We start from the raw sequence: 17,091 nt of genomic DNA, 5'->3' as shown, positions 1-17,091 counted from the left end.
AATAGCGAGTTTGTGACGCCGGTTTTACGAACGGCAAGACCAGGTGTGTTTGCCGTTCGTAAAAACGGCGGAAAGGGCTGGGACTTCGGCCCATCTAACAGCTGAGAATCGCTGCCGGCCGTAAAAAAACGGCGGCAGCGATTCGGGTCGGGACTTCGGCGGGGGGGGGGGAGAATAGCGGGAGGGCGGGAAAAATGTCAGGAAGGCCCTCCCGCTATTCTCCCACCCGTCGTGGGGGGCGGAGAATTTCGCCCGCAGAGTATTACCCTGGGTCTCTGGTTTACTAGTCCAGTGACAATATCATTACGCCACCACCTCCCCAACCTTTGGGTTGTGGAAGGAAACATAAACTCTTTCTTTGGTGTAAGTGTTACATGGCCAATCTCCTCTGCTTGCAGAGTCCTACCAGGGACCTCGTGCGAGTCTCCCTCATCTTCCTGTTGTCGGTAGTTTTTTTCAAAACTTTCCCCTCACCCATCAGGGCATTGCTATATTGCCATTTGACTTGCTTTCTCTCCTAGTCTTTTCACCCTTGACCCTTGACTCTGTCTGACCACTTTCTCAGTTTCACTCTCTCTTCAGCTCATCATAGTCCGATCTCCCTTTCTGGAGGAACAGAATTGAAGAGCAGAGACGTTGGCTCAAACTTGCTCCAAATCTTGATCTGACCGCATTTGGCCGTATGCACCGTCAACAGTCCTGGGGCGGGATTCTCTGAGCCTCCGCACTGAAATCGCGCTCGGTGCGGGGGAGAAGAATGGGCGTCAGACCCGAGATCGGGTCCGACGCCGCTCCCGTGATTCTCCAGTCCCCGGAGAATCGCCGGTAATCAGGTGCGTGTGGTCGCAGGGGCCATTGAAAGAGGCCCGCGCGGCGATTCTCCAAGTGCAGCCGGCCGAGTTCCCGCCGGCGTGGCTCTCTCATGGTTCCACCCGGCAGGCACTCGGTGTGGCGGTCGCGAGCTCAGTCCGTGGTCGCCCTGATGGGGGGCCAGGGGGATTCTTCACCGGGGGGGGGGGGAAGGAAGGGGGGGCCTCCAGGATGGCCAGGCTTTCGATTGGGGCCACCGATCCACAGGCGCACGCCACCTGGGGGACACCGATGTTTTCTGTGCCGGTCCGCGGTGTGGGTCTGCCACGTCGCGTGGGACGGCCAACACAGGCTTCCGCCGTGCGCATGTGCGGACCCCCGGACGTGCAGGGCCCCATATCGGCAGCCGTAGCTGTGAGAAGCACTCCAGGACCCTGCTAGCCCCCAGCAAATCGGAGAATCCCATCCGTGGTCTCTCTGCTGCAAAAGGCACTGGATCAAGCGAAGAGCAATTTACAAAGTAGCCATTAATTGGCCGCTTCAGGGCATCAACTGGACAATGGTCGGCGTCCGGTACAAGGCCTTGCCCGCCCGGCAGGAAATCGATGCTAGGCCAGCGTAAGCGGGAATCTGGTCAGAATCCTGTGCCTTCAGTTTCACACACTCTACCCCATCTCTTTCTCCTCCCCCGCCCACCTGAAAGCCATCTCGGAGCTCCCGTTTTCTGGTGCGGCGCGCCCCCCGCCAACAGCGGGATTCTCCGTCCCGGCAGCCGGCCAATGGGGTTTTCCATTTTGGGCACCCCCACGCCGTCGGGAAATCCGCGGGCCTGAGTGCGTTGCCGGCGAAACGGCTGATCCAGCCCACGGAGAGTCCAGCCCACGGAGAATCCTGCCCACGGAGAATCCTGCCCACGGAGAGTCCTGCCCACGGAGAATCCTGCCCACGGAGAGTCCTGCCCACGGAGAGTCCTGCCCACGGAGAGTCCTGCCCACGGAGAGTCCTGCCCACGGAGAGTCCAGCCCACGGAGAGTCCTGCCCACGGAGAATCCTGCCCACGGAGAATCCAGCCCACGGAGAGTCCTGCCCACGGAGAGTCCTGCCCACGGAGAGTCCTGCCCACGGAGAGTCCTGCCCACGGAGAGTCCTGCCCACGGAGAGTCCAGCCCACGGAGAGTCCAGCCCACGGAGAATCCTGCCCACGGAGAGTCCTGCCCACGGAGAATCCTGCCCACGGAGAATCCAGCCCACGGAGAGTCCTGCCCACGGAGAGTCCTGCCCACGGAGAGTCCTGCCCACGGAGAGTCCTGCCCACGGAGAGTCCAGCCCACGGAGAGTCCTGCCCACGGAGAGTCCAGCCCGATGTTTCTACTGTTCGGGAGTCTAAAACCAAGGGAGATAATGATTAAATCAGTTGCTAATCAATGCAATTGGGAATTTGGGAGAAACTTCCTTACCCAGAGAGCAGTGAGAAAGTGAAAGGCGTTCCCAAGGGGAATGGTTGAGGAGAATAAGAAAGCTACATTCAAGGGGAAGCTGGATAAATGCACCAGGGAGAATAGAAGGATATGTTGTTCGGGTGAAATGAAGAACATAGAACATAGAACATAGAACAGTACAGCACAGAACAGGCCCTTCGGCCCTCAATGTTGTGCCGAACAATGATCACCCTACTTTAAACCCACATAACCCGTATACCCGTAACCCAACAATCCCCCCATTAACCTTACACTACGGGCAAGAAGGGTGAGAAGGGGGGGGGGGCACATGTTGGGGCCTAAACACTAGCACAGACCAGAAGGGCCGAATGGCCTGCTTATATATTGTGAATATACCGATTCCCCTGTTGTCAGTCGTCAAGAGGCAGCCAAGGAGGTAAAAAGGCAGTCGGGATGATATGGAGCAGGAATAACCTCTTCCCAGAAACTAGAGATCATTTCCCTGTGATGGGATTGCTGGTGAAAATGATGTGGAAATATGTGATTATCTTGATCCTTTCTGTGGCTATTCTCTTCGAACCCGAACCCAGGAGGTCTTAGGCCTTGGTCATTGTGGACCCTTGGTCGTCCAACTTGAAGCCTGAGTGAACACGTTCCAATTCAAATTCAGGTTCCCATAAGTTTGTATAAACCTCAAGTCTCCGCCAGAAACAGATCTTGTTATGTTAAATTTTATTAGTCATTGGTTGGGTCCCAGCTGGAGGATTGTGTACAAACGGCTGGGCTGTGATGCTCAATACATCTTGTCTCTGAGCCAGAATTGGACAAGCTCTTCCCAAATAAAGGCAAGTTGTAACCAAAATGGTTTCCCAGTGAGTACCAACAATAAGAGGAATAGCTCTCATTTATATAGTGTCTTTAATCTAGGAAAAGGTCTCCAGGCAATGTACGGGAGGGTTAATGAGATAAGGTTTGACTCTGAGCTACTGTTATGTAGTGTTATGGGCCAGGGTTTAGAGAATCCCGAAGTGTATCATAGAGTTCACCTGACCCACAACTTTTAATAGATTGTGGTATGGGGAGTACATGGCCCGCTCTACAGGTATGGTATAGCAGAAAATGGACCAGTGATTTTTAAAACAAAACAATGTTTGTTCTTTAAACTCAAGTTAACCTTTTTAAAACACACAGTGACTATCTTAGCGACCAGTAAATCAAATACACCCCCCAAAGAATACAGCACTAAGTAATCTGTATGCCGTCCTTTTACACCCAAATGACTTAACAAACCTTCAAACAGGAGCACATTAGGTTTACATTTAATGCTGAGACCCGTTTAAAATTCTGAGTTCACCAAATGATCCATGGATAGTCTTTGGATGGCAGAGATCACAGCAGTGCAGCTCACTGAAAGCTCACCCAAGCTTTTTCTCAAACTGAAACTAAAAAGCAGAAGTAGAGCTCAGCTCCACCCACACTCTGACATCACTCCAGTAACATGAGCAGCTACATTTCCTAAAGGTACATTTCTTAAAGGTACTCTCACATGACACTACATATGGAAATATTTGGACAGCTGCTTGTTCAAAGACGGGGATTTTCAGGAGGGTCTTAACAAGATGAGATGGCTAGAGAAGGGAAGGGGTTTGAAGAATGTGGAAGGGAAATGAATGAGTTGCCTACTTAGAAGCATGCTGGGAAATGATTGACTATAGTTTAACAGTGCTCTTGAACGAAAATAAGTAGGTCAGGTGACATAAACAAAATATTTCTTGGTATTTTGGTCTCGGCCTTATTATGAAAACACATTGTCCTCTGAAAGGTAACAAAATGTGTACTCGAGTTGTTTTTAGCCAAGGGCAAGAACATACGTACTACGTATTTCATCTTACGTACTTTCCAAGGTCTATTTAATATAAACATGGCTGTTTACTTCAAAGTGTTATTTCAGACTATAAAGATATGCTTTCTTCGGTCGAGTACCGTGGAGTGGCTGTGCAGCCAGACCACTCCTCTCTCCGCAAATATTTGTGTAAATCAGAGAGTCGTGAACACAGCCCAGTCCGTCACACGAACCTGCAAATGGGCAGTTTCCCTGACAGCCAAGCATCATCCAATTGGGTAATGAGTCTTTTTGCTTTCCAGTTGGTTTAGGAAGGCTGTGCGTCACGGGGGTGCATGCGTTGGTCAATGAATGGCAGGGGCATGGGGGGGTCGGTCAGGGGATGAAACCTCCACGGTTACATTTAATCACACCTTTTCACACCAGACTCTATCTGGGAAACTCCGAGGTCATGGAAAGGCCACTATACAAATGCCACTTCTTTCTTTTTTTATTTCGCTTGTACTATCATGTGGATAGAGGAGGAGGGCAGGTCAAAGGGCAAACAAGACCAGAGCCAGAAACAGGCTTCACCGCGAATAAAGTACGACTCGCCGAAGTGCGTCTCGCCAAAATGTGACTCGCCAAAGTGTGACTTGTCAAAGTGCGACTCGCCAAGTGTGACTCGCCAAAGTGTGACTTGCCAAAGTGTGACTTGCCAAAGTGCGACTCGCCAAAGTGCGACTTGCCAAAGTGTGACTTGCCAAAGTGCGACTCGCCAAAGTGTGACTTGCCAAAGTGTGACTTGCCAAAGTGCGACTCGCCAAAGTGTGACTTGCCAAAGTGTGACTTGCCAAAGTGTGACTTGCCAAAGTGCGACTCGCCAAAGTTTGACTTGCCAAAGTGTGACTTGCCAAAGTGCGACTCGCCGAAGTGCGTCTCGCCAAAGTGTGACTCGCCAAAGTGTGTGACACATCAACCAACCAATCAAAACTCTGTCACCATTACCCGATCATTATTACCCTGAGTTAGTCATGAAGGCCCTGCCTTCTCAACCTTGTCCCTCACCTGAGGTGTGGTGACTCAGGTTAAAGCACCTCCAGTCAGCTCTCCCCCCTCAAAGGGAAAAATAGCCTCTAGTCATCTGGGACTATGGCAACTTTACCTTATCTATACTATTACCCTCTCACTATTACCCAGTCACTATTACCCAGTCACTATTACCCTCTCACTATTACCCAGTCACTATTACCCAGTCACTATTACCCAGTCACTATTACTCTCACTATTACTCACTCACTATTACCTAGTCACTATTACCCAGTCGCTATCACCCAGTCGCTATTACTCACTCACTATTACTCACTCACTATTACCCACTCACTATTACCCAGTCACTATTACCCAGTTACTATTACTCTCTCACTATTACTCACTCACTATTACCCAGTCACTATTACCCAGTCACTGTTACTCAGTCACTACTACCCAGTCACTATTAGTCAGTCACTATGACCCAGTTACTATTGTCATGAGAATGTTGCTTTAAGAAATGTTTGGCTGCTCATGTTACTGCAGTGATGTCAGAGTGTGGGTGGAGCTGAGCCCTGGCTCTTCTTTTTAGTTTCACTTTGAGAAAAGCTTGGGTGTGTCTGTGTTTTTTTTGTTTCGTTTTTCAGTGTTGGAGCTGAAGCCAGACAGAGCAGGTGTACTGCTGTTCTCTCTGCCATGAAAAGACTATCTCTTGATCATTTGGTGAATTCAGAATTATAAATGTTCTCAGCAGTGACTTTAAACCTGATGTGCTTCTGTTAAAGGTTATGTTTTTTGTTAGTCTTCTGGATGTTGAAAGGACAGCATTACTTACTGTTGTATTCTTTGGGGGCTGTATTTGAATTAATGGTTGCTAAGACATTCACGGTATGTTTTAAAAAGGTTAACTTGAGTTCATAGAATAAACATTGTTTTGCTTTTAAGAATAACTTTTCCATTTCTGCTGTACCACCCCTGTAGAGTGGGCCGTGTGCTCCCCATACCACAATCTATCAAAAGTGGTGGGTCAGGTGAACCCCATGATACACTTTGGGGGTTCTCTAACAATTGCCCATAACAGTATTATCCTCTTGCTATTACTCAGTCACTATTACCCAGTTACTATTACGTTCTAATTATCACTTAGTCACTATTCCACAGCTGCTTTTATCTTGTCACTATTATCCAGTCACCCTTACTTGGTGACTATTACTGGATTGCTATTACCCTTTCACACGGCAGCACGGTAGCATTGTGGATAGCACAATGGCTTCACAGCTCTAGGGTCCCAGGTTCGATTCCGGCTTGGGTCACTGTCTGTACGGAGTCTGCACATCCTCCCCGTGTGTGCGTGCGTTTCCTCCGGGTGCTCCGGTTTCCTCCCACAGTCCAAAGATGTGCAGGTTAGGTGGATTGGCCATGATAAATTGCCCTTAGTGTCCAAAATTGCCCTTAGTGTTGGGTGGGGTTATGGGGATAGGGTGGAGGTGTTGACCTTGGGTAGGGTGCTCTTTCCAGGAGCCGGTGCAGACTCGATGGGCCGAATGGCCTCCTTCTGCACTGTAAATTCTATGTAAATTACCCCGTTACCATTACTCAGTGACTATTACTTGGTCACTGTTACCCCCGTCATTAACATTCTGGTCACTATTACCCTGGTCATTACTATTGATCACTATTACCCAGGCCACTATTACTCAGTCAATGCTACTGTATCATTGATGCTCAGACAGTATTTGCCCTGACTTTATAAATAATATATCTGTGTCAGTTCTGATGAATAAACATTCTGTCCTGACAGCCACATTTGACGAGGAATATCTCAAAGTTCTGGCTGAACCTTAGCCTGAACTTACAACGACGTGTTTAATTATCTAATTTACATGAACAAGGGTTTAGCCTGCAAGAAATGTAATGCTTCAGTACATTGAGGTCAAGGTTACTGCTCCGGATGGGCCAATTTAACTGTTAATTAATCAGATTTTATCTGCTGGTAATATTTAGAAATGTGTCCTTGGTGGGGCGATTAATTCCGTTAATTTTCTGCGAAACCAAATCCTGTTTTATCGAAGTCTACGATATATCTTACCCCATTCAGTGTTGTCCTTTACGCCGCACTGAAAGGATTCAATTTCCCATTAACATTCTGCTGAATTAAAGGCATTTCAGCAAGAGGCTGAAAACTGCTGCCTGTGGCCTATGGGGCATCAATGAGCTTTATTGATGACCCAGAATAACTTATTCAGTGTTCACTGACCTACACTGGCTCTCAGTCTGGTAACACTTTGAAATAAAAATTCCCATCCTTGTTCTCAAATTCCTCTTGTCTTCATATCCCCTCTCTATCAGTGTAATCTCCTCCGGCCTCACAACCCTCCGAGATCTCTGTGCTCCTCCAGAACTGGCCTCTTCCATATCCCTAATTGGAATCACTCCACCGTTGGAGGGCGTGCCATCAGCTGCCTGGGCTCCAAGCTCTGGCATCTCCTCCTCTCCACCTCTGTCTGTTCCCGTTTTTTTGTTAAAACCAGTTCACCAGCCTCCCGTAACCTTAGCTTCTCTTGGTTCTCCCAAGTATTCTTCTTTAGTGCCTTCTCCAATTCAAGGGCAGCACGGTAGCACAAGTGATTAGCACTGTGGCTTCACAGCGCCTGGGTCCCAGGTTCGATTCCCCGCTGGGTCACTGCCCGTGCAGAGTCTGCACATTCTCCCCGTGGGTTTCCTCCGGGTGCTCCGGTTTCCTCCCACAGTCCAAAGACGTGCAGGTTAGGTGGATTGGCCATGATAAATTGCTCTTAGTGTCCAAAAAGGTTAGGAGGGGTTATTGGGTTACGGGGATAGGGTGGAAGTGAGAGCTTAACAGGGTTGGTGCAGACTTGATGGGCCGAATGGCCTCCTTCTGCACTGTATATCCTATTCGCAAGAGATTGTGGTTTTTCAGCCTCTATGTCGGCATTTGGTGGCACAGTGGTTAGCACTGCTGCCTCACAGCACCAGAGACACGAGTTCAATTCTGCCTTTGGGTGACTGTGCGGACTCTGCACATTCTCCCCGTGTATGCGTGGGTTTCCTCCGGGTGCTAAAGTTTCCTCCCACAGTCCAAAGATGTGCAGGTTCGGTGGATTGGCTGTGCTAAATTGCCCTTAGTGTCCAAAGTTTAGGTGGGGCTACTGGGTTACAGGGATAGGGTGGAGGCATGAGCATAGGTCGGGTGCCCTTTCAGAGGGTCGGTGCAGACTTGATGGGCTGAATGGCCTCCTTATACACTGCAGGGATCCTATGATTCATTTTCTTTGTTTGATTCTTGGCCAATCGGGTTACCCCTGCAAACGCTGAACCCTATGCAGGCTGGCGTTGTGCACATGCTCAGTCTCCACCTATTTATGGAGGATCTCGGTCTCATTTTGGTTGTGCAGGTGTTCCACAGCTTTCCAGCTTTTCTCAAGCAGCGCAGTTTTATCAGTAAGTTCTTGCTTCAAGCTCTGCCCTTCCATCTTCAGCTGGATGTTCCTCTTGAAGATGCCCTCGCTGCTGTCTTCGTGTTTCGGTTCTCTTCGTTCCTCCAGGAACTAGATCCTGGGCTTCAGACTGAAATTTTCTTTTTAAAAGTCATTTAGATGTTGTTGAAATGCCAATGAAACGCTCGATCTTACTTTTACCCCCAAAACGCAATTTCAGGGAGAAAGGAATAGCGAGGCTGTCTCCATGAGCACAAAAAATGACGTGAGGCTGGATTCGCCGTTTGTGAGACTAAGTGTCGACGCTGGGGCCAGGATTTGTGGAGTTCCAGTGGAGTTCCACGACAGCAAAACTGGGGCTGAACCTGGACCGTTTCAGCGACTGTGGAGGGGCAGCACCGGGGCCACGGGGAACACAATCCATTCCAATGAGAAACGGCGCCGGATTCACCGGGTCCGTGATTGACACTCGGGAAGCTGACACGCTGCAGCCTCACACACACATTACACTCCCCACACACACTCATCCCAGCCGCACACACACATTACACTCCCCACACACACTCATCCCAGCCGCACACACACATTACACTCCCCACACACACACATTACACGCCCCACACACACTCATCCCAGCCGCACACACACATTACACTCCCCACACACACTCATCCCAGCCGCACACACACATTACACTCCCCACACACACACATTACACGCCCCACACACACTCATCCCAGCCGCACACACACATTACACTCCCCACACACACTCATCCCAGCCGCACACACATATTACACTCCCCACACACACTCATCCCAGCCACACACACACATTACACTCCCCACACACACTCATCCCAGCCGCGCACACACATTACACTCCCCACACACTCATCCCAGCCGCGCACACACATTACACTCCCCACACACTCATCCCAGCCGCACACACACATTACACTCCCCACACACACTCATCCCAGCCCCACACACACATTACACTCCCCACACACACTCATCCCAGCCCCACACACACATTACACTCCCCACACACACTCATCCCAGCCCCACACACACATTACACTCCCCACACACACTCATCCCAGCCTCACCGCACACATTACACTCCCCACACACACTCATCCCAGCCACACACACACATTACACTCCCCACACACACTCATCCCAGCCGCACACACACATTACACTCCCCACACACACTCATCCCAGCCCCACACACATTACACTCCCCACACACACTCATCCCAGCCGCACACACACATTACACTCCCCACACACACTCATCCCAGCCCCACACACATTACACTCCCCGCACACACTCATCCCAGCCCCACACACATTACACTCCCCACACACACTCATCCCAGCCCCACACACACATTACACACCCCACACACACTCATCCCAGCCTCACACACACATTACACTCTCCACACACACTCATCCCAGCCACGCACACACATTACACTCTCCACACACACTCATCCCAGCCAACAGGACGGCACTGGTTGTGCTGGGGCGGCCCATACAGCTGATGGGTCGGCTGAGGTCAGAGGGCACCTAGGGGTGTGGCCTGGGGGGACACACCAAAACGACCTGTGGCCCCCAGTTCACAGTGGGCAGTCAGCGGTGTGTGCAGCTGCATGGCTGCCTTGCCGGCTGCGGCAATGTTCCATGCCCGTCCACCCCGACCCCACATGCCACCTCGTGGCCACCCCCCGCTACTCCCCCCGGCCCTGGCAGAAGCCCCCCTGGCCAGCGGCACAACAGTCAACACACTGTGGCGATGTTGGACCCTTTCCGTACCCCCTCTCTCTCCCTCAGCAGCCACGATGCCAATTTCATGATTTTTAAAAGTACCAGTGAACCGCGCCGTCGGGAATCTGCCCCAGTGGATGCGGAGAATCAGGAAGGCCCCGGAGAATCCTGGCTCAGGCCCGCTAATGATATGCCAACGGCGTTTACTGTACCTGCGGGGTGGAACACATTGACGCCGCTGTTGTGGCTTCGGAGAATTGCGATTTTGCGTGAAATCGGAGCCCGCCACGATTTCGGTGTCGAAACCGAAACTCCGCCTAATCGCGTTTTCCGAAATCCCACCCATGGCATTCCATTTAACATGTTTCTGGGCAGCAGTTTCGGCTGAGGTCCCTCAAACCTGCCTCTTTAATTCTGGTGACCTGCCCTCATGCTTTCTGTGTGATTCAGGGGCATGTTTCTAAAAACCCCATGCAGCCCCTTCAGATGTTTTATTACATTCAAAATGCTATATGAATGCAGGTTGTTGTTGCAGTGTTCCAAAATCCTGCTCCTTCCTTTTTTTATTGTTTTTTTTTGTACGTGGCATATTTACGGGGGTACACAATCCCGGTCGGTTTTCGCTGTTGTTGTTGTGCGTTTGCCTCTGCTTCGGCTGTCCGTCATTCCTTCCTCCTGCACTTTCTTACTCTCTGTCGCCCTGCTGTGTTCGTTATGGTCATTGTCATTTCCCCTACTCTCCTCCCAGTTTGTGTTCCCTTATCTTTCCTCCCCTCTGGCTCCCCTCAAACACAAAACTCATATTAACCCAGACCTGGTCAGTCAAATACTCCGCCTCCCATATATGTTATGGGGAGATTCTGGAATATGTTGAGCGTTTCCCAAACCTTGGCAACCACCTCTCTCAAGAGGCCCCCATTGATGAGGAGATTCAACACTGGATCTAACACTGGATCCCACACTGGACCCAACACTGGACCTGACACTGGACCTGACACTGCATCCGACACTGGATCCGACACTCGATCCAACACTGGACCCAAAACTGGACCCAACACTGGACCCAACACTGGACCCAACACTGCACCCAACACTGGACCCAACACTGGACCCAACACTGGACCCAACATTGGATCCAACACTGGACCCAACACTGGACCCAAAACTGGATCCCACACTGGACCCGACACTGGACCCGACACTGGACCCAACACTGGACCCAACACTGGACCCAACATTGGACCCAACACTGGATCCAACACAGGATCCAACACTGGCCCCAACACTGGACCCAACACTGGATCCAACACAGGACCCACCACTGGATCCAACACTGGATCCAACACAGGGTCCAACACTGGCCCCAACACTGGACCCAACACTGGATCCAACACAGGACCCACCACTGGATCCAACACTGGATCCAACACAGGATCCAACACTGGCCCCAACACTGGACCCAACACTGGATCCAACACAGGACCCACCACTGGACCCACCACTGGACCCAACATTGGACCCAACACTGGACCCAACACTGGATCCGACACTGGATCCAACACTGGACCCAACACTGGATCCGACACTGGATCCAACACTGGACCGACCAGCACTCAGTAAAACTGCTGCAAAATCAACGTCGATAGACTGGACACTGTCTGGATGGTGAAAACCATCTCCCCCGCCAGGCCCTGTTGTCTCAACTCTCAGTTGGCCAGCGTCCCAGTGGAGGACAAAAAAACACACGTCCAGGTCAGTGTGAACGCGGGACTGACATTAATAACTGGGAGGAGCTTGCTACCAAAATGGCCAAAATGGAGGTAGCTTGTCCATTCAAACTGCTTCAAGTTTTGAGTTCTCACGTCTGAAAGATGAGACAGAGCAGAGACAGGGAAGGAAAGTAAAGGAAGTAAATCCTGCTCTCCGGATCCCACTGCCTTATGGGATATCCTGTCCTACGTGGCCAAAGATCTGTAGGTCGAGAATCAGCCCTGTTCGGTCACAGGGAGACCCCTGCCCCTGGCAGAAACCCGCGACGCTGAATAGATGTCATCCTCGAATTGTGGGACAGATTTTTCAAAATTTAATTTTTATGCCAATTAAGGGGCAATTTTAGCATGGCCAATCCACTTACTCTGCACATCTTTGGGTTGTGGGGGATGTGGTGATATGCATCACTGTAAATACACAAGGGGTTAATGTAAATACACTACGACTAAGTAAACACTAGAGGGAGCACCAGAGACATCATGACATGCAGAAATACAGCTAATGAACACATAGAACAGGACACGGCCAATGGGCAGTCAAGACACCCAGAGGTGACACTACCACAAGGGGGCATTACACAACCCATATAAAAGGACAGGGCACACATGCTCAGTCTCTTTCCATAGGCGACGCTCAGAGAGACAGGGGAAGATTAGAAGCATCACACCCACCACACGGCTTAGAGCAGACTGGTTAGTTAGATTGAGTGACTATAGCAAGATTAGCAGGAGAGTCAAACTCAAGCAGGAGAATTGTTAACTGTTCCATAAATGTGTTAAACCTATCTCCAAGTCTGAACCTTCCTTTGTCAGAGCATACATCAAGGAAGCAGCTTATGCTACATGAAGAAGCAGAACACAACAGAGGTGAGACCAACGCAGAGACGGTGAGAATGTGTAAATTCCACACGGACAGTGACCCGGGGCCGGAATCAAACCCGGGTCCTCTGCGCCGGTGCGGCAGCAGTGCTGACCACTGTGTCACCGTGCTGCCCCTAATTGGGGCAGCACGGTAGCATGGTGGTTAGCATAAATGCTTCACAGCTCCAGGGTCCCAGGTTCGATTCCCGGCTGGGTCACTGTCTGTGCGGAGTCTGCACGTCCTCCCCGTGTGTGCGTGGGTTTCCTCCGGGTGCTCCGGTTTCCTCCCACAGTCCAAAGATGTGCGGGTTAGGTGGATTGGCCATGCTAAATTGCCCTTAGTGTCCAAAAAAAAAGTAAGGTTAAGGGGGGGTTGTTGGGTTACGGGTATAGGGTGGATACGTGGGTTTGTGTAGGGTGATCATTGCTCGGCACAACATCGAGGGCCGAAGGGCCTGTTCTGTGCTGTACTGTTCTATGTTCTAATTGAGGGACAGATAACAATGATGACAACACTGACATCGATCCAACAATGTGGCAAACTGAAATAAAAAGAGAAGTTCCTAGAAAAACTCAGCGGCTCTGGCTGAGATCTAAGGAAGAATAATACTGGACTCGAAATGTTAACCCAGGTCTGTCCTCATCATGAAAAGTAGGAATGATCCAACTACCCCCCCCCCCCCCCCCCCCTCCCACCTCCCACCAATCTACTCCCGACCATCAGCAATGTGATGGAAGGTGTTGTTAACAATGTGATGAAGTGGCCTTTACTCAGCAATAACCAGCTCATGGAAGCTCAGTTTGGGTTCCGCCAGGGTCACTCAGCTGCTGACCTCATTACAGCCTTTGCCCAAACATGGACAAAAGAGCTGAGTGCCAGAGGTGAGGTGAGAGTGACTGCCCTTGACATCAAGGCAGCATTTGACCGAGTGTGGCATCAAGGAGCCCGAGCAAAACTGGAGTTAATGGGGATCAGGGGGAAAACTCTTCACTGCTTGTAGTCATTTTTTAAAAAGATAATTTTTATTTTATTTTATAAATTTAGAATACCCAATTCATTTTTTTCCCTATTAAGGGGCAATTTAGTGTGGTCAATCCACCTACCCTGCACATCTTTGGGTTGTGGGGTGAAACCCACGCAAACACAGGGAGGATGTGCAAACTCCACACGGACAGTGACCCAGAGCTGCGATCGAACTGGGACCTCGGCGCCGTGAGGCAACAGGGCTAACCCACTGCGCCACCTTGCTGCCCACCATTAGGGCAGCACGGTAGCATTGTGGATAGCCCAATCACTTCACAGCTCCAGGGTCCCAGGTTCGATTCCGGCTTGGGTCACTGTCTGTGCGGAGTCTGCACATCCTCCCCGTGTGTGCGTGGGTTTCCTCCGGGTGCTCCGGTTTCCTCCCACAGTCCAAAGATGTGCAGGTTAGGTGGATTGGACATGATAAATTGCCCTTAGTGTCCAAAATTGCCCTTAGTGTTGGGTGGGGTTACTGGGTTATGGGGATAGGGTGGAGGTGTTGACCTTGGGTAGGATGCTCTTTCCAGGAGCTGGTGCAGACTCGATGGGCCAAACGGCCTCCTTCTGCACTGTAAATTCTGTAAATTGCTTGCAGTCATAACTGGCACAAAGGAAGATGGTTGTGGTGGTTGGAGGTCAATCATCTCAGCTCCAGAACATCACTGAAGGAGTTCTTCAGGGTAGTGTCCTAGGCCCAACCATCTTCAGCTGCTTCATCCATGACCTCCCTTCCATCATAAGGTCAGAATTGGGAATGTTCGCTGCTGATTGCACAACGTTCAGCACCATTGGCGGCTCCTCAGATACTGAAGGACCAAATGCAGCAAGACCTGGATAATATCCAGGCTGGGCTGACAAGTGGCAAGTTACATTCATGCCACACAAATGCCAGGCAATGACAATCCGCTACAAGAGAGGAGCTAACAATCACCGCTTGATATTCCATGGCATTACCATCACTGAATCCACTATCAAAATGGTATAGTTACCATTGGTCAGACACATACCAGGACCAGCTGTATAAATACTGTGGCTGCAAGAGCAGGTCAGAGGTCGGGAATCCTGCAGCGAGTAACTTCCCAACTGACTCCCCAAAGCCTGTCCACTATCTACAAGGAACAAAACAGGAGTGACGGTAATGGAATGCTCTTTACTTACCCGAATGAGTGCAGCTCCAACAACACATCGGTGACGAAACAACCCGCTTGATTGACACCATGATCACCACTTTCAACATTCAATCCCTCCACTACCGATGCACAATGTGTACCATCTCCAAGATGCTCCATCGACAGCATCTTCCAAACACACTACAGCGACCAGGACAAAGGCAGCAGATGCATGGGAACATCAATGACTGCAATTTCCTCTCCAAGTCACACACCATCATAACTTGGAAACATATCGCCGTTCTTTCACTGTTGCTGGGCGGAAATCCTGGAACTCCATCCCTAACAGCACTGTGGGTGTACCCACACCACATGGCTCACCATCAGCTTCACCAGGATGATTGGCGCTGGCCCAATAACTGAAGGATGGGCAAGGCAGGGTGAGAACCCCATGGTGCCCTTGTGCAGCTTGACGAAACGTTGCTACACTTTGAGGCCCTCAAGGACCTTTTCTCCTGGGCCTCATCTGCTCCATGATCTCAGTCCCAGTGTTTGGCCCTCATGCTGGGTGAGGCGGGGGCTACTTGCAGAGGAGACACACCGCTGGTCCCCCTTCTCAGGCACCCTACTGAAATTATACCATCAGCGCCCAGCTCTCCATTTCTCAACAGTACCCTGGCTGCCGGGGACATAGATCCTGCTTGCATGCGGGTAATAGCGAGAAGCTTAGAATTCCAGAACTCCAGGTCCAGGCAGTCAAAGGCACAACCGCTAAATGTGTAGCGACCAAAATTGGGATGCAGCTGGATTAAAGGGAGGAGGTATGTCTCGTCCTTAACCCCTGTCATGAGAATGTCACTTTAAGAAATGTTTGGCTGCTCATGTTACTGCAGTGATGTCAGAGTGTGGGTGGAGCTGAGCTCTGGCTGCAGTGATGTCAGAGTGTGGGTGGAGCTGAGCTCTGGCTGCAGTGATGTCAGAGTGTGGGTGGAGCTGAGCTCTGGCTGCAGTGATGTCAGAGTGTGGGTGGAGCTGAGCTCTGGCTGCAGTGATGTCAGAGTGTGGGTGGAGCTGAGCTCTGGCTGCAGTGATGTCAGAGTGTGGGTGGAGCTGAGCTCTGGCTGCAGTGATGTCAGAGTGTGGGTGGAGCTGAGCTCTGGCTGCAGTGATGTCAGAGTGTGGGTGGAGCTGAGCTCTGGCTGCAGTGATGTCAGAGTGTGGGTGGAGCTGAGCTCTGGCTGCAGTGATGGCAGAGTGTGGGTGGAGCTGAGCTCTGGCTGCAGTGATGTGAGAGTGTGGGTGGAGCTGAGCTCTGGCTGCAGTGATGTGAGAGTGTGGGTGGAGCTGAGCTCTGGCTGCAGTGATGTCAGCGTGTGGGTGGAGCTGAGCTCTGGCTGCAGTGATGTGAGAGTGTGGGTGGAGCTGAGCTCTGGCTGCAGTGATGTCAGAGTGTGGGTGGAGCTGAGCTCTGGCTGGAGTGATGTCAGAGTGTGGGTCGAGCTGAGCTCTGGCTGCAGTGATGTCAGAGTGTGGGTGGAGCCGAGCTCTGGCTGCAGTGATGTCAGAGTGTGGGTGGAGCTGAGCTCTGGCTGCAGTGATGTCAGGAGTGTGGGTGGAGCTGGGCTCTGGCTGCAGTGATGTCAGAGTGTGGGTGGAGCTGAGCTCTGGCTGCAGTGATGTCAGAGTGTGGGTGGAGCTGAGCTCTGGCTGCAGTGATGTCAGAGTGTGGGTGGAGCTGGGCTCTGGCTGCAGTGATGTCAGAATGTGGGTGGAGCTGAGCTCTGGCTGCAGTGATGTCAGAGTGTGGGTGGAGCTGAGCTCTGACTCTGTTTTTTAGTTTCACTTTGAGAAAAGCTTGGGTGTGTCTGTGTTTTGTTTTGTTTTGTTTCAGTGTTGGAGCTGAAGCCAGACAAAGCAGGTGTACTGTTGATCTCTCTGCCATGAAAAGACTACCCCTTGATCATTTGGTGAATTCAGAATTATTCTCAG

At 50.9% G+C, this 17,091-nt stretch overlaps 1 pseudogene; it reads right to left on the bottom strand.

Annotated features, from left to right (window-relative positions):
- Positions 1–6,870: 6,870 nt before the first annotated feature.
- LOC119977169 lies at positions 6,871–10,928 on the bottom strand (annotated as a pseudogene).
- Positions 10,929–17,091: the final 6,163 nt, after the last annotated feature.

Source organism: Scyliorhinus canicula, chromosome 1, assembly GCF_902713615.1.
Source record: "Scyliorhinus canicula chromosome 1, sScyCan1.1, whole genome shotgun sequence".
NCBI classification, from domain to species: domain Eukaryota; kingdom Metazoa; phylum Chordata; class Chondrichthyes; order Carcharhiniformes; family Scyliorhinidae; genus Scyliorhinus; species Scyliorhinus canicula.
Note: the sequence above shows the minus strand (reverse complement) of the source record. Positions and strands in the feature narration are given on the sequence as shown.